This window comes from Panthera uncia, chromosome D1 (genome assembly GCF_023721935.1).
Source record: "Panthera uncia isolate 11264 chromosome D1, Puncia_PCG_1.0, whole genome shotgun sequence".
In the NCBI taxonomy this organism is placed as follows: domain Eukaryota; kingdom Metazoa; phylum Chordata; class Mammalia; order Carnivora; family Felidae; genus Panthera; species Panthera uncia.
This window is the reverse complement of record NC_064808.1, coordinates 103,335,445-103,356,521: the sequence shown is the minus strand read 5'-3', so window position 1 is coordinate 103,356,521 and position 21,077 is coordinate 103,335,445. Positions and strand designations below refer to the sequence as shown.

The window sequence follows — 21,077 nt, the reverse complement described above, 5'->3', positions numbered from 1 at the left end:
TTTTAAATCTACTGGGTATTAAATGCGTTCCCTTTTCCTTAGGAGCTCACAGTTTAAATGAGGAGTAAATCTGTGTACAATTAAGAAAGAGACTTTGCCATGTTAATTTCATGTGAGCTTCCACAACCCTGTCAGAAGGTCATTATCACTAGCAAATAAATGTAGGAAGGGACATTCAGTAAAAAGTACTGGGATGTCATTGTGATTCTGTCCAGAAGCAAGAATTCCTGTCCCTTTCCAGGTCCTACTAGCCAGGCTAAGAACCACATTGACGCAAAACAGATTAATAGGAGAAAATCAAATGTAATTTTGTGGATAAAGGGAATCCACACAGACATGAAAATTCCAAAGGCATTCAAGCACAATGAGGTATATATGTCATCCTGAACTAAGGAGAAGGGGGTAGGGGTCTGGGACTTCAGGGGAAAGACACACAATTTTCAAGAAGATGAAGAAGAGTAAATGTTCAGTAAACAAACGTTTTCTGGGTCATTTGGAAAGGGCCATGGGACATGGAAAGGAATTTATATATTTAATTAATTTTTTAAATGTTATTTTTTAATGCTTATTTCGTTTTTTGAGAGAAACAGTGTGAGTGGGGCAGGGGCACAGAGGGAGGGGGACACAGAAAAAGAAACGGACTCCAGGCTCTGAGCTATCAGCACAGAGCCCAACGTGGGGCTCGAGCTCATGAGCTGTGAGATCATGACCTGAGCAGATGTCAACTGAGCCGCCCAGGCACTCCAGGAATTTTATTATATTTTATTTTATTTTACTTTATTTATTATTATTATTATTTTAATTTTATTGAAGTCCAAGCAAGTTAACATATAGTGTAGTAATGGTTTCAGAAGTAGAATTTAGTGCTTCATCACTTACGTGTAACACCCAGTACGCATTCCCAACAGATGCCCTCCTTAATGTCCAACACCCATCTAGCCCATCCCCCACCCACATCCCTCCAGCAATGCTCGGTTTGTTGTCTGGAATTTTAACATGCTGCTGAATTCCTCCCAGGCTACCACCCCTAGTCCATATCATACTCTAGATATTTGTGGTGCTGTCTCTCTCCCTGGAACAGGTCCTCTATCTAAATTCTTTTTAGTCAGTTTTGGGGCTGTGTAAAGACCTTTTCGTGAGTCTGCTGGGTCTTGTTTGCTTGTAACTCAAAACAATCTTTATGCCAAAGTGACTCCTCCTGGGGCAGCCTGCCCTTGGTCCCTACAATCCAAAAAAAAAAAAAAAAAAAAAAAAAAAAAATCAGAAAGCACAAAAGAAAGGGTTAGAAAGTAAGAGAAAACATAGAAAAGGTAAAAATCCAAGCTGGACCTTTCACCAGCTGGAGAAAATGGTGGAAAAATTTAGTACCGAAAATACTGTGTCAGAAATGCAACCCCCAGATTATAACATTGTCTTTACTGAAAAGAAAAAAATCCACCTTAAGACATTCTGGGGACATTGTGAAGATTTCCAGAAACACGGCATGGTCTATACTTGCAATCATTTCTTTAGCCAGTACCAGTAAAAGAAAAACCTCCCCATAAGAATGCTTGTTTTTGAAGTAGAAGTAAATGAACTAATGGGCATCTTTATTTTGTATGGTGTAACACACTGAATTACGTCCTTTCTAAAAACTTGGTCTGTTGAAATCCTAACCCCCAGTATCTCAAATGTGACCATTTTCTGAGACAGGGTTTTTACTGAGGTAATTAAAGTAAAATGAGGCCACTAGGGTGAGCCCTAATCCGGTATGACTGGTGTCCTAATAAGAAGAGGAGAGGTGGACACAGATCCGTGCAGAGGGACGATGACGTGAAGACCCAGGGAGAAGAGAGTGATTGGCCGGCAGAAGATTCTTCCCTCCTGGCCCTCTCTCAAAACCAACCCTGGGAACACCTATTTCTCGGGCCTCCAGCCTCCAGAACCATGAGGAAACACATTTCTGTTGTTCAAGCCCCTAGTCTGTGGTACTTTGTTATGGCAGCCCCAGCTAATGAATACATGTGGTTCATTCATTTTATTTTTTATTTTTATTTATTTTTATTTTTGAGAGAGAGAGCGCACAAACAGGGGAGGAGCAACGGCAGAGGGAGAGAGAGAATCCCAAGCAGGCTCCACCCTCCAGATGGCGCCCTATGCGGGGCTCAGTCTCACGACTATGAGATCATGACCTGGGCAGAAATCAAGAGTTGGACGCATAACCAACGGAGCCACCCAGGTGCCCCTAATTCTTTGTATTTAAAAAAAATAATAAGAGATTAGAATTTAAAAGCAATGCAAAACAAAGAACAAGAAAACTCCCCCCCCTTTTTTCTAAGAAAATTTCCACTAATAGTTTCATACTCAGACACACACACATGCACACACTATAGCATAGAGCGAAAAATAATACACAGTTTATAATAAATGTATGTCTGGTCTTCATCCAAGTTTGTGGCATCCTTGGAATTTCTTAAGTGATAAAATTGAGAAAGTGTCTTTTGTTATGTTAATGAAGTGACCTTCTGGAAGCCTAGCCCAAGGTTGGAGGCTAGTTGCCAGGGGAACCAACCAGTGATCAGAGGGTTGGAACTTTCATCCCCTCTCTCCCTCCACTCCTGATCCCTGGGGAGAGGAGCTGATGACTGAGATCAATAACCAATGGCCCGGAAGGACTGGGTTCGAATTGCTTCCAGCTTGGTGAACCAGAATGTGTTCATGTGCCTCCGTGCAGGGCCCCAAACTGCTCTGAGACAGAAACTCTTGTTCTTGGGACCTCGTCCTATGTAGCTTTTCATCTGGCTATTGATTCCTATCCTTTACAAAGGATTACAATATCCTTTGTAATAAACTGGTAATCAAGTGAATAAGCTGGTTTCCTGAATCCTGTGAGCCGCTCTAGCAAACTCACCAAAACCAAGAAGGGGATCGTGAGAAGCTGTCATTTACAACCACCGTGTCTGAAGTACAGTGAACATGCTGGCTTTGAGACTGGCATCTAAAGTGGGGACAGCTTATGGGAGCGAGCCCTCAACCTTTGGGATCTGATGCTATCTCCAGAGAAACAGTATCAAGATTGAGTTGAATTGTAGGACACCCAGGTGGTGTAAACGAGTTGCTTGTTGTGGAGAAAGAACCCACAAATTGAAATGGGGGTCAGAGTCGGTCTAAATATCAGTGACCTATTTGACGTAACACTCCCAGGTATACGAGAGTGACCCCTAAAGAGGTAAATTGGTTTGTTACTTCTTTTCCAGGAAGAAGAGTAGTTTGTGCTACAGCATTTAGCAATAGGAAGGCATGTTGGCTGAGAGAATGAAAGAAATCGGTGAGAAAATAGAAAGAAGAAAGAAATTGAGGAGCCACAAGGAAAGGAAGAAATCACCTAGAAGTGAAAGGAGCTTAAAAGGCCAGGAATATGAAGATGGCATCCATCATTCTAATGAAGGACCTTGACCTCTCTGTGGTGTGGACTGAGGTAATTTTAGAAAATGGAAATATTCTGCCGTGTCTGTACGTCATGCCAGTTTGTCTTCCTAGCTTGTGAAATTTTAATGAAACCATTACAGAGGTGATCGTTAATCTTAATTTAGGCGAGAAGGTAACATGCTAGCAACATAAGATCATAAGAATGCAATGGGTTTGGTCATCAAAGAACTGTGGTTACAGATAGACAATCTATAGATTGTATCTCCCTATCTTCCTAGAGCTGTGTGACCTTGACCACATTGTTTAACTTCCCTGTGCCTCAGTTTCCTCATCTTCAAGATAAAGAAACAATGTTACCTCACCCATAGAGTTGCTAAGATCAAGTGAGTTAATAAAACATAAAGCTCTGAGAACAGTGCCCGGAAAATAGTGAGAACCCTGTAAATGTTTATCATCGTCATCATTATCACCAACATGAATTGCACAGAAATTAGTAACCATCAGACAATTGCCATGTGTATCAATTCTTTTCTGGATGTTACCCTGGGTCTTCCTAATGCCTAAAGCATTTAAAGGGAGCAGATTGTGTGGGAAGATGAAATTGAAATTCAAAGATGAAATTGAAAGAATACAATTGAAGGAAAGCTTCAGAAAGAAAGATCAGTAGAACGAAGTTAATAAATGTTAGGAGGAATGACCTGGCATATCTTCCAGCCCCACGGTCTGAAACGCCTGCTTTCGAAAAACTTTTCTTTCTAATTCTTCTTCAGTGTTTTAAAATGAGAATCAATCATTTTGTGCCTGGATTTCAAAAAGGAAGAGATGAGTTCTCATTTTTTTAGCCTACAATTCTCTTTCCATTTGAAACGATTTTTCCCTGTCTTAGAATGACATTACAAATGTCACAGAGATTTTGCCCATTTTAAGCAACAAGCCCAAGTATTTAGCCTTTGTTCTGGGTGGGGACTGGTTGCTACTCCTCGCGTTGACTCGACAGGAAGGAGGCATTGCTGTCATGATGGCCGCCTATGGGTCACATTGAGATCCAAGCTTGGGCATCCATTTGCTGTGGGCCTGTCAACACCCAGAGTAATATAAGCCACAAAAAGCTACGAATACTAAGCGAGAGTACTAAGTGGGGAATGATACTGGCAGAAAGGGAGGTAGAGCCACCAGAGCCTCATCTCTAGACCTTGTGTGCTGACTGTGCTGGGGACAAGGAAAGATCCAGTCTCGGGAGAAACACTTCGTTGTTCTCCAATAATATAATAATAATAACTAAAAATGCAGTTTTTCTATGTGCCACGTAAATGGAAAATTAACTCATTAACATGCATTATCTCCTTTATGGCTCCAGCAGGTAAATACTACTCCCACATCATTGTAAAGAATTGATTGTCTTAGAAATTTGAATAAATACTAAGAGGGAGAGGCAAGAGTTGAAACCAGGTGTATCTGACGCCAAAGCCTAGGTTCTTGACCGCTGATCTACCCTCTCCTTCCTCCCCTGTCACTACCATTTACCCCCAGGGCTGCCTTTCCTCCACCCTGCGGCCAGTTTTCACTCTAACATCTAGCTTCAACCATGTTAGACCTTTGCATAACACATAGCCACCTGCTGCTGCCTCCCAAATTCCCAAGCCTGGCCACCAAAGCATCCTGATTTCCCTCTCCAAAGTCATCTGAAGGATCTGGTTCCAAGCAAAGCACATTTGCTGTTCTCGGTCATTATACACATCTCCCCCTCTCTGGCTCGTCCTCACTTCACTCTTGGCCAAGGCTGCTCCATCATCTCCCCTTATTCAACACCCACAACCACGATGGCCACCTTTTATTGAGCCCTCACCCTGTACCAACTGTTATGACCCTCCATCTGCCCCATGAGGTGGATACTATTATTATTTCACTTGTATAAATGGGGAAATTCAAGCTCAGCAATGCCAGGTCCAAAGTCCCACAGTCAGTAAGTCGCCTGGGGAGGACATCAGCCCACTTGGCTGATACCAGAATCTGAGTTTCCAGCCACTACACCGCACAGGTGGACGATGCCATGCCCAGACTTTGGAGCCTCACACCTCTGCCCACCACTTTGCTCCTCATCCCTAAACACTAGCAAGAAACAGCTCTTAGCTCCTGCTTCCCACAGGGGCGCACATCGTGTGCCTCTGTTAACAAAAATTACTCCATTCTGTTTCCCTCTGGCTGTGTCTTTTGCCCACAAGATGTGCCCTGCTTGAGGCCATGCCATTTATCTGGTGTCCTTCGTGAACCTAGTGCGGTATCTGAAGCTCAGCAGACACTCACTTGATGTGTGCTGGAGTCAGTCGATGGCTGGTTATTGAACTCCTGCATCAATGATCTCACCCTTGTGCACACACTCCCCGGTGCAATTGTTTTTATCCTTTTTTGGCTCCTACCCCCCTTGGAGAATCTGATAGAAGCCACACATCTTTACCACAGAGAAATACAAAAACCAATAAAATTTTACATGCTACCTTAGGTAGTTCATGCATTCTGGGTTCAGAGTCTAATTGACTTGAATTCAATTATTAGTGAATTGAATTGTTCTTGTTATTTCCTCTGTGTTATAGAAATGCAACAAAAGCTAGCTTAGACACATGGAGTGGGTTTGTTTGTTTATTTGTTTGCCTAAAGAGTCCAGGAAGTGGTTACATTAGGGGAAAAAGACCAAAAAAAAGCTCCACAAAACAGTGCTCTCAGAATAAGTACAACATAGAGACTCCCCACAGCTTTCTCACCACCAACCCCAGAGCCTTTGCTTCTGCCACACAGCCCCGCCATCCTCAACACCCTCCCAAGCAGTACTTGAAGCCCCCAAACTCCTTTGTTTTCCTACCTTCCTTTCAGCACCGTCAGAACATACCTGCTCTGTGCCACATCCCAGCCCAGTTCCTTGCTTTCCTAGGGAATAACTAACAAATCCAGTGGATTGATCTGAGCCAGACTATTGAGGGGAAAACACAAAACAAAATAAAAACAATCATGGCGCCCCCTTTCCACCCTGGATAAGCTGTTTTATCAGTGTCCATCTATAGTGATCACTTTAATCAACAGTAGGGCAGTTTTGCTTAATTTTACAATTCCCAGACTCAAACACCACTTACTTACAGAACTGGGAGAGTCCCTTGAGATCATCTGGTCCAAAACTTCATTTTACAGATGAGAAAACTAAGGATTAGAGAGTCGTTTATTTAGGCCACATGGCAAACTGGTGTCAGACTCTGAAAGCCAGAGCTTCCGGTTCCTAATGCCCCAACCAGTTCTTGTTCCTTCACCATGATGCACCAAGGGAAAGATCTGGGGGCTTACCAGTCACCGAACACCTGTTGCTTCCTCATGGAGACAAGGGTTGATTTCATCATGTTCGTTAAAACATATAGAATTGGTTGGTTTTATGGTTGGGATGCGTTCTATGTGTCTGGAGCCAGGCTGCTTGTGCTCAGACCTCAGCCTCACACCTACCTGCTTGGACAGGTTAGTTAACATTTCGAGCCTCGGTGTCCTTATCTGCAAAACAAGTCCTATGGTTCTTCTAAAGCAAAAACCCCACTCAGTGTTTGCTGTTTCTTGCAGTTTATGTTAATCCATGAGTCAGCAGGTCACACCAAATAGATGTCCCATAGCAGGACCCACCCCAGTGGGTTTTAGAAGAATAAGTTCATTCATGAGAATCACTTAGAACAGTGTCTGATGCAATGTAAGTATTCCGTGAATGTAACAAATATAATTTGTCGTAGACTCTGGGTCTAAAGTTCTCTCTAACAAAAGAGCGGGACACAGGATTGAAAGTGAGAGATGGCTAATGTCCAGCAAAAGACAAGAGCCCCGAAGAAGGGCCCTTGCCCCGCTTTTATTAGGATCAGAAGGCTTACAAACATGGCGATGGACATGCACAAAGGGACAATGAATCTGTGAACATTAACTTGTGGACGTGAGGGAAAGGGGGTCTTAAGGATATTCGTGGTTAGGGGTTTGGGTTAATATAAAACAAAATCCGGGTGCCGGGAAGTCGGGAGGAGGGTTGTTTACAGCGGACTGGAGACAGCACCACTGTTTACCTTAACTAGCCTCAGGGATGAGACAGGGGGAAATAACCTCAGGGTTGACAAGGAACCTTTTCTGTTGTTAGCCATCTCTGCTCTGGGCTGCTTTGCCTGCAACACAGCAGCCCATAGTCCAGTTCACCAATTTACCTAACCTGGCCCTATTCTCCGGTGAAAGCAGCTTTTCTGCTATAGGTACTAAATTGGGGGGTGCTTCCACCCTGAACATCTAATCTTGTCTATTTCATACACCTATATATTGGGCACCTTTGCGCCATACCTATTTTAGGCCTTTGCCTCTCCCTCTCTATTCTGGGGGCTCTGCACCCCCTCTCTGTTTTGGGGTGCCTTTGCACCCCCCTATTTCTGGCACCTTTGTGCCTCCCTATTCTCGGGGTGCTTTTGCACCCCCTATTCTTGGGGTGCCAATCTGGTTTACCCAAACTCGGGTGTGAGCATTTTATGGCTTTGTATTTATTTATGCCTTGTTAACCCCTTGGTGTAAGCGTGGGGGATTCCTATGCTTATCCCCCACAATAATTAAAGGGAAGTTGTCAGGGGGAAAAAAGGGAGCATTTTAAGGGCAGAGTTAACAAAATATAATTTATCAGATATCAAGTAATTCAAACCCTTAGTTAGCTAGACTTTTTTTCTGCCACACCCTTTCATAAGAACAACATAAATAAAAACTGTTACCAGGAATTCAGGTTAAAAATAGTAAGATAATCCACTATAAATAAACCTAAGAGATTCCTAAACTCAGCTCAATCAGTAAGCAGACAGGCTACCTGGATCAGCTGCCCTTTGCAATCAAAACTGACATTCAGAGTAATGATTTATGTGTTCTTAAATCCTGAGTCCTCAAGTCAATTATAATAATTGTGATCCTTGGAGAACTGCTTGCCAAGCAGGCATTGTGTTAAGTGCTTAACACACATTATATGCCATGTAAACACACACACACACATACACACACACACACACACACACACACACACATATACAGAGGCACCCATTCATTTAATCTTCTTAACAACTTTGGGAGTACAGGTTTACACAATTGGTAAGTGTAGCTAGGAGCCTTCTGACTCAAGAGCCAGCACTCTTAACAATTCTTTATGTTCGTAAGACTCCAGTTACCAAGCAGAGCATGGCCAATCTTCTTGTATTTCAAACAAAAAACAACAGAGGTTTCTGCATGGTTCTTCATTAACTAGAAATGGCAGTGACTTAGAAAACTTCATCATCAGTCTGAGAATTTGTCTATTTCCCAGTGTTTTTTATTATCCTTCCCCCTGCCCTCAGTAGGAAACACCAAGAATCAGCTGTAGACCATGGATTTTTAATTCCATAAGCATAGCGCTGCATTTTTTTCATTTTTCTTTCCTCAACAGAACAAAGAACAATGACTTCTTGTTGACAAAGAGTAAATGTTTACTGAACACGGAGACATAGGTTAACTAGATTTAGTATCGTCATCATTTTGCAATATATACAAATACTGAATCATTATGTTATATTCCTGAAACTAATGTAATATGTCAATTATATCTCAATAAAAATACAAAAACAAATAAATAAAAGTTATAATAGTGCATGGTTAACTGAGGAAATACAAGCATTTAAGGGGAAAAAAACCAATGGTAAATATTTTCTTAATACTGCTTAAGTTCCTTTTCCAAAGAAGGCATTCAGATGGCCAACAGACAGATGAAAAGGTGCTGAACATCACTCAACATCAGGAAAATGTGACTCAAACCACAATGAGATATCATCTCACACCTGTCAGAATGGCTAAACTTGAAAATACAAGAAATAACAAGTGTTGGCAAGGATGAGGAGGAATAGGAACCTTCTTGCCCTGTTGGTGGGAATGCAAACTGGTACAGCCACTGTGGAAATCAGTATGGAGTTTCCTGAAACAATTAAAAATAGAACTACCTTGTGATCCAGCAATCAAACTACTGGGTATTTACCCAAAAAATACAGAAACACTAATTCAAAGGGATACATGCACCCCTATGTTTATTGCAGCATTATCTACAATAGCCAGATTATGGAAACAACCTAAGTATTCATCAATAGATGAGCGGATAAAGAAAATGTGATTGATGCACGCGCACACACACACACACACACACACACACACACACACAGGAATATTACTCAGCCATAAAAAAGGATGAAATCTTGCCATTTGCAGCAACATGGATGGAGCTAGAGAGCATAATACTAAGCAAAATAAATCAGTCAGAGAAAGACAAATGCTATATGATTCTGCTCATATGTGGAATTGAAGAAACGAAACAAACGAACAAGGGAAAAAAGAGAGAGAAACCAAAAAACAAACCCTTAGCTATAGAGAACACACTGATGGTTACCAGAGGGAAGGTGGGTAGGGGGATGGGTGAAATAGATGAAGGGTATTAAGAGCACACTTATCTTGATGAGCACTGAGTAATGTATAGAATTGTTGACTCACTATATTGTATCTGAAACTAATATTAAACCGTATCTTAACTACACTGGAATTTTTTAAAAAGGCCTGAGGAAATGGATAGGTCAGATACATTGAACAAATAAGGGGTATATTAAAGCAATGTAACAAGGTTATTCGTATGGATTGAACTGGTCAACATGAAATCACTGATAGAAAAGTTGAAAGTAGGCTAAACTGGTTTTACAGTGAGTATTCATTGTGCAGACCCCGTCCTCAAGGGACTTAAATTCTTAGCACGACAGCTTACTGAATAAAGCATGGGCCTATCATAAAAAAAAGAAAAAAACCAAATTTTAAAGTAACAAAAAATAGCTATTTCTTTAAAGTTAATTCCAAAAATTATAGCAGTTCAGAGGGGCAGGGGTGTTTAGTTCTATTACAAGATGCAAATTTTCCTACCAAATTCTCAAACAAAACAAAACAAAATAAACCTCCCCCAAAACAAAAACTTCCTCCAAATAAAAATTTTAAAAAAACTTATTTCAAACAAAAATTCAGCAAAGCAAAAAAATAATGTTTGTTGAACAAGCAAATGAGTAAATAAATATGCTTATCAGCCTCTTCAGCAAGGAACTATGTTTGAAAGAGAAAATATATTCTCTCTGGAAAGACAGACTATAATGGGTAGCAGTGCCCACCCCAATGCTTACTATCTACGTGATCTTAAACAAGTGATGTTAACTCTGATTTGGAAACTGAATGAGTGATCGCGTATCACTTTATTCCCACGGTTGGAAGGCCTAAATGTGCTGAAAATTTCTAAAATGCCTGGTATGTAGTGGCCACTCAAAAATATATTTCATTTTCCCTCCTTCCCTATTTTTCTTTTTTCATTTCCACCATAAGCCTACCATTCCCTTGAACTTACATCATTGATAAAGAAAATCTGTCACGTGCGAAATCCTTTGCAATTTACAAAGAACATCACCTTATCTTTTTTGAGCATCGCAGTAACCCTGACAGATAACAGGACAGAGTAAGCTCATTCCACCTCCAGTGACAGAGTACAAAACCTATTCTTTCCTTGTTAGTGAGTCAATCATAGTGCCAAGACTCAAATCTGGATCCACTGACATGCCTCCCGTGCTTTTCTCAGTACTTCAAATTACTTGGGAAGAACACGAGACAAACAAAATCTTAGATCTTTCCAATTAACTAGTATGTGTGTTCTGAATGCAGAATTACATGAAATCATAATGTGTAACCTATAATACCCTTCCTTATAGAAATAACTTCAATTGGTTCACATCACCAATTATGGCAGTGTTTACCAGGCATTGCTGTAAATGTTAATGCTGGATAATGGCAGGACCGCAGCTTATAATAATAGCCGTAAGTAAAATTCAGTTAGTCAACTGATAGGTAAAGCCTCCAGCTTTTGTTCTGTGGAGTAAAGAGGTCAGGTATATTAAATTAATTAGGACTGCTTTTAATAAAATTCTTTTTACACACTGTTCAAAAGAATTTTAGTCTTCTTTCTGACCTTTGAAATTGTAAGGGAAAAAATGGGGAGAAATGACTATATGCTATAACTGAAGGGTTATTTTTGTGTGCTTTGTCAAAGTGCAAAATGTTTTTGTGCAATTATTAAATTATTCACCGCTCCGCATCTTTCTGGGGTGGCATTGTACAGCCAAATAGATCTCTCTGTGCAGAAAGAAAAACAAGTCAATTCTGAGTCACTTCAGGAAACCAACGTTTTTAATAACAGCACATTACCATTATTTGACATCTATTAAACATCAAGAGATGCTTCAGAGTGTCTTTTATTTAGTGGGACTTTCAAAGAACGCTGTGTTATGCTAATCCCCATTTAAAGAAGACTCAGGATCTAAATCTGACTGAAAAGGACAGAGACTGGAAAAGAACAAAAAGGATTTGTGGGCAGAGACAGCGGTGGTGGCTGATGTCTTCTTGGCTCTGGCGTCCAGTGTGTAGTCCCTCCACGGTCATATTGTCTTCTCTTTCAGCTTTATTAATCTTAAGAGAAATTGTCCTCTCAGGATGAGACACTGAGGTGTGGAGTGACAAGGAGTCTGATTGTCACATGGCTGGGGGCACCAGTTAGTTGCCTGAGTGACCAGCTCAGGGGGAAAATCAATTCCCTGAGATGATTTCAAACTCTCCCACGTTCTTCTGACCCCTTCCACCCCAGGCCCCAGAAGGAGTTCACCTGGAGAAAGCCCTGTGTCCTCCCCACCCCAAATTCGATTTTCCTGTCCCCTTCAGAAGTACAGGGCATCCTCATGTTCCATTCAAACCAGTAGTTCCGTGACCCCAAGCATTCAGGCAAACGCCAATAGGAATGAAAGCTGAGAGTTGACGTGTCGTTAATTTTTGCCTCTGGTTCCTGGCGTGAGGAGAATCATAGCGGTTCTGTGTATCAGAGAAGTTAGTTTTCAAATAAACAGAGTCAGGCTTCCCTCCCGCGTGCCTCTGTGGGCCACAGGGTCCTGCAGCTGCGGTGCTGAGGCTTTGATGGCAATGGTTGCTCATGGCTGAAGGCTCACCTGAAGTGACTCAAACAGCCTGCAAAATCATCTGCCGGAGCCAATGAACAGGAAAATGGAAGCCGATGGAGGGAGTTCACAGTCGTATTTCCAGACAAATTATACCAGATCTCATTCATTAAGGCATGCATCCACAACCACCAGCTGAGATTTATATCAACCTAATTTAGCCTCAAACCCAGCTCATGGGAATAATAAAGCTTGTAGAAAAGGTAATGCTGTGGGAACAGTGCAAGAGGCTTGAATTGTAAGCCACGTAAATAGCCACCCCAGTGCTCTCACCAGAGGCTCCTTCTGCCATCAGACTTCTCTCTAAATAAGCCAGGCGCCCTTATGCCTGAAATTCCCTGATTTGAGACCTCGTTCTATAGGTTAGGCGTGGTGTCCACAAACACCATTCTCTTTTCAAACGCAAGAAACCCTGGAAGTGAAGAGCATGAAGTCAATAGAACACCGGTGTGAATGCACGTAAGAAATCATTTTGTTTGTTGACAGAGGAACTTGAACGTGCCTCAGAAGCACTGGGCACCATGGAGGTGAGGGGACCCAAAAGGAATGAGGGAGAGGAAAACAAAAGTCGGGCAGCTCTTGACCCGAATGGATTCGATCACACCACAGGACACCCATTTTTCTAATTCTTGACAGAATCCAAAAGATGAGGTTAGCAATAAATAGTACAGGTACTTAGATACAAATAACAAGGTATGTGTTTGCTAAAAATATCAAGATGTGGTCATGTTTACAAATAATGTATTATATCAATATTAAAGTGCTTCTCCTTATGGCCTTTTGTGGCAGAAGAAATATATACTTTTTCCATATAGATGGGGGCAACTTTAAAAATAAAACTCTAAGTTATTTCGCCAGCAAAAATGGGCTTATTCAGGAATAGCAGAGAATTGCAATTCAGGACTTGCAAGCTATGGTGAAACCATAAGCTAGTCTGGAAAACAAAGGAGAGGATTGCTATTTTTGCCATTTTGTAGTGAAAAAGGGAGTTGGAAGAGGCTTTTGTACACAAAAAGTCCAGGGGCACTTGCATAGCTCGGTTGGTTGAGTGTCTGACTTTGGCTCAGGTTGTGATCTGACGGTTCGTGAGTTCAAGCCCCATGTTGGGCTCTGTGCTGACAGCTCAGCGCCTGGAGCCTGCCTTAGATTCTGTGTCTCCCCCTCTCTCTGCCCCTCTCCCGCTCACCCTCTGCCTCTCTCTCTGTCTCTCAAAAATAAACGTTTAAAAAACTTCAAAAAAATAAAAAAATAATAAAAAAATAAAAAATTAAAATTAAAATTTTCCTCCTTCCATTGGAGGAAACTGGGAGTTTGAAGTGTACTGGCTTTTCCTTGGCTGAGCTGAGACAGTCTCTCACTGGCTCGGCTGGTACTGCAGAAGAAAATCTTTCTCCCTTCTGCTTGGATAGTGCAGTGTAGGCTTCTTCCTGTGGGCATGCAAGGGCGTGTGCAAGGTAGTCTCCCCCGACGTGGGTCTGCAATTGACGGTGAGTGGTAGGTTTGTGAAAGTTCCCACGTCTAGCCTCCAGGCTCCATTTTATGAGGTTTTCTTTATTCTGTGTCACAGAGATGATTTCACCACGTTCCTTTTTTTTGTAAACATAACGGCATGGTTGCAAATTCTCATGTTTGCCTCCTGTAAAAACGTTCCAACCTTACTTTATAATTCCACTTGAAAGCATTGGAGAGAACATCTGACAGTCTCCCAGAGGCCTCTCTGGAATCATCCATTTCCATTTGTTCCTCTTCTTGGGGCTTTTGTTGTTAGTGCTTCGGTGCCCGCAGTCTTGTGGCTGAGTAAAGCTCATGTCACCCCCGGCCCCCACCGCTCTGACTTCCCCACCTCAAACATCCGGCTGCCATCCTGGCCAGCTTCAGAGATGGCTCTGTGCGTGGTTCCAAAGCAGTCTGTCTGAGGGGAGCCCAAGGCTGAGCCATCATCAAGGTGTCTGTGTCGCCTCTTAGTTATCAGTCTATCAGGTGAAAGCGATCGAATTCCTCAGCTGCCCCTTCTGTCTGGAATATGCCGAGCATCTGGTGTTTGTGTATTGCCATGTAAGAACACAATAATCCTCCAACATTTTGATCATGAGTACGTTTGTGCGTGAAGAAAAATGTCTCCCTGCTGGTAAATGTCTTCTTAGCTTTGATAAAAGGTGTGGAAGACATCACGCAGCACCTCAAACTGTCAAGGAAAGCAAAGGCCCCCAGACTCTTTGGAGTTTGGGGAAGCCTGTGAGATCATCACATTCAATTCCCGATCTAGTTGACCTCTCTAAATTTCCCAGTGAATAAGTTGGTGCCTGGAGGGAAAGCAAGTTCCCCAGTCACTTCTTTTGGTGAAGGGAGGGGCTGGGGGAGGGGCCAGCAGGGCCAGAATCAAAATTCGGAGGCTGTTCACTGAAGGCCAGAGTGGTCTCGCCCATGGCTCCCACGGAGGCAGAGCCTTGAATGCCCCCACAGATCCAGCGAGAAGGTGAGGAACAGAGGGGAGTGAAGGGAGGTCGGTCTTGGTTTTCGTCTGAGGGCACCACCAGTTAGTGTGACTGGATATTCCCACCAGTTAGCGGACTGGCATTCCAGATGGGTGTCCAGTAACTCTTAGTTTCTTGTTTAAATCAGCATGGCCCGTCTGGAATAGTAAGAAAGAAAGCGAGGTGTGAATTGGAAAACTGTTCAGGCAAGAGAAGCAATCCTAACTAAAACTGAAGTGGGGAAGCCTTAGGAAGGATGATTTAGTTGCCGAGTTGTTGACTAGTTTTTCCCCAAAGACCCAGCACTAACTTAGCAGAGGAGCATCTCCTAGGGCACCCCCTGGGGTGGAGCTGCAGGCTTCTTGTTTAAGCATTTCCTCCCCAACAGCCAGCCACAGAAACTGTCGGCCACCAAGCGTTCTAGCTCCTTCTCCTGAAAGCACAGGTCCCAGACGTGGTGTGGTTGGGCTGGAACATCTGTTAATCCAGGAGTAGCTAACTTTCACCAATGAAAGCTCGGAGGGAATCGAATGGGGGAAAAGTAGGATGTGGTGATGTGGGGTGTATGAGATGAGGAGGAAAAAAGAAATATTGCGCCTTCATCCCATACTACGTGCCAGCCACGTGCTAAGGGCTTCGCATACACTATTTTATTTAAGCCCCGTGATAATCTGTGAGGTAGTACCAACTGTTTTTTCCGAGGAAAATGAGACTCGTGGACATCCATTAATTGCACAAATTCACAGAGATAATTAACTGTTCATTAACGGTTGTGCTCCCCAATGTAAAAAAGCGCAATGGCTATGGAAAACGACATGCCAGGTTCTCAAAAGGTTAAAAATAAAATTACCAGGGGCGCCTGGGTGGCGCAGTCGGGTAGGCGTCCGACTTCATCCAGGTCACGATCTCACGGTCCGTGAGTTCGAGCCCCGCGTCGGGCTCTGGGCTGATGGCTCGGAGCCTGGAGCCTGTTTCCGATTCTGTGTCTCCCTCTCTCTCTGCCCCTCCCCCGTTCATGCTCTGTCTCTCTCTGTCCCAAAATTAAATAAACGTTGAAAAAAAAAAATAAAAAAAAAATTACCATATGATCCAACAATCCCCCTTCTAGGTATATACCCAGAAGAATTGGAAGTAAGTACTCCAAGGGGTACTTGTGTATCTGTGTTCATAGTCCCATTAACCACAATCGCCAAAAGATGAAAATGACCCAAGTGTCCGTTGTCAGATGCGTGGATGAATAAAATGTCGTGTCTGCATACGGTGGAATGTTATTCAGCCTTAAAAAGAAATGAAATTCTGATACCTGCTACAACACAGATGAATCCTGAACACGTCGTGCTAAGTAAAATAAGGCAGACACAAGACGAAAAATATCCCATGGTTTTACTTGTGTGAGGTACCTAAAGTAGTCAGGTTCATAGACACAGAAAGTCAAATGGTGGTTTCCAGGGTCTGGGGGAGAGGGGGGACAGGAAACTATTTAATGGGTACAGAGCTCCAGTTTTGGACAATGAAAAAGTTTGGAAGGTGGGTGGCAGTGATGGGCGCCACAGTATAAATATACATAATGCCCCTGAGATGTACGCTTAAGATGCATTAAAAAAGTGGTAACTTTTATAATTTATATGTTTTACTACAATAAAAACAATTGTGTTCCCCCTTACATACTATAGCTTTACATACTATATTCCTTGGGGAGTGGGTGCCCAGCCAGTAACTACATTTCCTAGCTCCCCTTGCCTCCCGGTGGACCCTATGAATAGTTGTCACCAATGGAATGTGTGTGGAAGGAATGTACCAGTTGCTTCTGGACCGAGGCAGTTAGGAAGCACAGCCTCCTATAATTTGTGGGCTATCGCCAGAGAGTGCGGGGGAATCTGAAGGAGGGAGGAGCTACACGGTAGGAGGAGCCTCACTCCCTGAATCACCTTATGTATGGTAGAGAATTGCATGGGACTTAGGAGAGTATGAAATATAATCTTATTGTAAGTTACTATACTTTTGGAGTTTATTTTTACAGAGGCTAGCATTTCCCTAAGCAATACATAGAGGGGTTTGGTAATGGAAGGTAGACCCAAAGCTTGAGCACCTCTAAAACGTCTACAAGGCCAAGGAACACTGCCATGAGAGGCGTAGAATCAGCATGAGCACTGGCAGCCAATGCACACAAGGGTGGTCATGGAGCTTGGATTTTGAACTGGAGTAAGGGGCAGTCTAATCCATTTTGATACAACAGACCTTGTTCTTTAAAGATGGGACCAAAGTAAAAATTGATAAGGGGCGCCTAGGTGGCTCAGTCATTTAAGCGTCTGACTTCGTCTGGGGTCATGATCTTGTGGTTTGTGAGTTCCAGCCCCGTGTGGGGCTCTGTGCTGACAGCTCAGAGCCTGGAGCCTGCTTGGGATTCTGTGTCTCCCTCTCTCTCGCGCTCTCTTTCTCTCTCTCTCTGCCCCTCCCCCATTCATGCTTTGTCTCTCTCTGTTTCTCAAAAATAAATAAACATTAAAAATTTTTTAAAAATTTGATAAGAACTTATGACCTAAGGAAAATGCTAAGAATTAACTTGTGAATTACAAGAAAGCAGGTGATGCTGACCCACCCCCCAAGAAATGGATTTTTTAATCATCAATGCTACCATAAAAACAATTTCAACATTCTTTTTTTTTTTAATTTTTTTTTCAACGTTTTTTATTTATTTTTGGGACAGAGAGAGACAGAGCATGAACGGGGGAGGGGCAGAGAGAGAGGGAGACACAGAATCGGAAGCAGGCTCCAGGCTCGGAGCCATTAGCCCAGAGCCTGACGCGGGGCTCGAACTCACAGACCGCGAGATCGTGACCTGGCTGAAGTCGGACGCTTAACCGACTGCGCCACCCAGGCGCCCCCCACAATTTCAACATTCTTAAGACTGTGGTTCTCACTTAGTTATACAGAATTTTCACTTATTATTTAGAAGTTGCTTCCTGACCAAGATCAACTGCCCTGAGTTGGGCCACAGGGAGTGTGGGAACACAAAAGAATTGGTGAACACTGAATTTCACGCAATTTTAAGAAGTCAAAGTTTATGCTGCAATTCTCACAGAATATTATAGCTGACCCTCAAGCTAGGGAGTATTTATGGACCACAAAGCTTCTGCCAATAAGTAATATAGTTATTCATTTATTTGTGAGCCACATATAGGAAGTATCTTTCTTCTGAAAGAGCTTGTGTTTTTACTTATTTTTTTCAAAATTTTCCAATGTTTATTTTTGAAAAAGAGAGAGAGTGTGTGCATGCAAGAGCATGCTCAAGCAGGGGAGAGGCAGAGAGAGAGGGAGGCACAGAATCTAAAGCCAGGTTCCAGGCTCTGAGCCATCAGCACAGAGCCCAGTGTGGGGCTCAAACTCACAAACCGTGAGATCATGACCAGAGCTAAAGTCAGACGCTTAACCGACTCTGCCACCCAGGTGCCCCAAGAGTTTGTGTTTCTCACTTGAAATAACAAATAGAGCATTTAAGTAAAGCAGAATCACTGAAGGGAGTTCTTGGATTAAAAAGTAGAGAATAAAACATGGGTGGTGCTATCATGCCCCCAAAAAGGTTCTAGTGTCTTTCCCAGCGCTTGTCTGCAGTGGTCCCTGGGGAGGAAGCTAACAAAGCAGACAAGAAGATGCCATCCCATTCAAGGCAGCAAACCAGGGGTGCTTGCGAAGATGGAAATTATGAAATAGATGATTTTTCCAGGATTCCTCCCTCCAGAACCTGGAGGGAGCAGAGGGTCAGAGATAAAGGAGCCCACGGCGTCCGAGTAAGTGTTCTCTTCCCAGGCTTATAGTAGAATGAGCAGGGTCTGAATGTAGAACTAGGTTCCGATCCCACATCAGATGCAGACTTGCACCTAAAGCGAGTTGTAGTCAACACCTGTGCTTAGTAATACTCTAGGTGTAAAGGACTCAGTAAGGTTACAGGTGCCCTGAGGCTCAGGTATGTCAACATGTGCTGCTAGAGATACTCACTCCACTGACATGCATCCTCATCACAATGACACAGGAACCCCACTGGTAGCAACTGCACAAGCCCTGCCCATAATAAAGGCTCAGGCTTATATATACACATATGTAATGGCTTTGGGGAATTAACCAAAAGAATCCCAACTTTCAGGAAGGAACAGTGCACCTCAGAATGGGTACTACCAGGTAGGAAGACCCTAGTCAGCAATCATGGCTGAGAGGAAAGGCAGCCGTATTTCTAGAAGCAGTATGAAGCTCTTCTTGAACCTGCTTTGATCTATCCTTCTAGGAAATGCCCAGGCATCCTGGGGAAGAGGGAGCTCAAAGAACCCTACCTTGAGACATCCTACATAAAAACAATCTCCCCTGGACCTGAGAAGGCAGGCAGAAAGGTAAGCGGTTAAGAGGTGGTGGTTCAAGGAATGTTTGAGGCTGTCTCTAGATCAAGGCTGCCATATGGATGCCTAGAGCTAATCCAGTAGACAACCCAGAATCAGTTCTGGGTGGGAATAAGGAGTGACAGGAACAATTAAGACTCAAACACAGAACGATCTAGGTCAGCAATTCACAAACTTTGAGGTCTCAGGGCCCCTTTGTTGTCTTAGAATTTTTTTAGTTCCCCAAAGAAAGGTTGTTTATGTTGGTTGTATATTGATATCTACTATGTTAGAAACTAAAATAGATTCTTTAAAAATATTTATTCATGGGGCACCTGGGTGGCTCAGTCGGTTAAGTGTCTGACTTTGGCTCAGGTAATAATCTCATAGTTTGTGAGTTTGAGCCCCACATCAGGCTCTGTGCTGACAGCTCAGAGCCTGGAGCCTGGTTCAGATTCTGTGTCTCCCTCTCTCTCTTCCTATCCCCTCCTTGCACTCTGTCTCTCAAAAATACATAAATGTTAAAAAAAAATAGAAAAAAAATTACCAGTTGTTTTCCTTGTAGGTAAAGAATTACTTTGCTCATTTTTGAGGAAATGTCTACCAAATACCCAGGTCTAAATAACCATAATTTGCCCAGTAGCCTTAATTTCAAGTAAAAAATACAGTACTTTCTCTTTCCCCCACCTCCGCAAAAAAAGGCTAGTTTAGCTTACAACGCAAACAATTACACAAGTACTCTTTTTTAAGACAAGCATGCAGAAGTGCTTTATGCATACATTCCATTTTGTTACCCAGAATATAAAAATAATGTATATCCAAGGTTCAAGTTTCAGTAAAATTAATACGTTACACTGCTTCATTGAGAATATTCTCAAATCAAACTGATTTTTTTTAACGTGAGTATGTGACAGTGAAAATACATCTCTATAAAATTTGGTGCCACTGCCTTGATTCATACTAAGACACCGGTGCATTTACCCACCAATGGTTATATACCATCATCACCCATGTCAACACAGTGGGGGAAAAAAACCCTAATGTTTTGATATTATTATGAAAGTAGTTTGTACCTCATGGACCCCCTCTAGAGACCTTCCTGGGGTCCATGGAATTCACTGAGAGTTGCTGATCTAGGTCAGTTGTTCTCAAACTTGACTGCTCATGAAAATGGTTGAGAAGATTTTTAAAATCCTGATGCCAAGCCATACCTTTGACTAGTTAAATCAGAATTGTGGGGCGTAGGGCTCAGGCATCAGTATTTTTTAAATCTCCTCCAGTGATTCCAGTGTATGTCCAAATTTGAGAACCAGCGATCTAAGTTCACTTCAGTTCAGTTCCTTTTGGGATAGCAAATGAAGAGATGTGGGAGCTCTGAGCCCCCAGGAAGTACCAGCAAGCTCAGCCATCTACCAGACACTGTAGGTATAGGCTGGTGTATTCATATGAAGTCCCAGAAAATAATTTGTGATGCCTGATTCCCAGACTGTGACCCATGTGTCATCACTATTGCTAAATACAGTAGTACATGATATTCAAGAATGCATATAAGTACTGGCCAAGGACTCCAGACTAGTATTCTAAACCTCTGATCCTTATTCACTTTGTGTCTTGGCCAAAATGCTAGCTTCTTTGTTTCCTTGCATGTAAAGTGGTGATGATAATAATACCTATCTCAGTGGGTTGGTGACAGAATTGAATGAGCACATACATGGTAATTCTTAGAACAGCTTCTTGCACATTGG

The 21,077-nt window shown here is 42.6% G+C and overlaps 1 long non-coding RNA gene across 1 annotated transcript in view; it reads left to right on the top strand.

Moving 5' to 3' along the window:
- The window catches only part of LOC125910171 (uncharacterized), a 372,309-nt gene that overhangs the window by 277,831 nt on the left and 73,401 nt on the right, over positions 1 to 21,077 (top strand). The window contains exons 4-5 of the long non-coding RNA XR_007453875.1: positions 3,237 to 3,457; positions 19,245 to 19,347. This is a non-coding gene — a long non-coding RNA (uncharacterized LOC125910171). The remainder of the gene's footprint in view (positions 1 to 3,236; positions 3,458 to 19,244; positions 19,348 to 21,077) is intronic.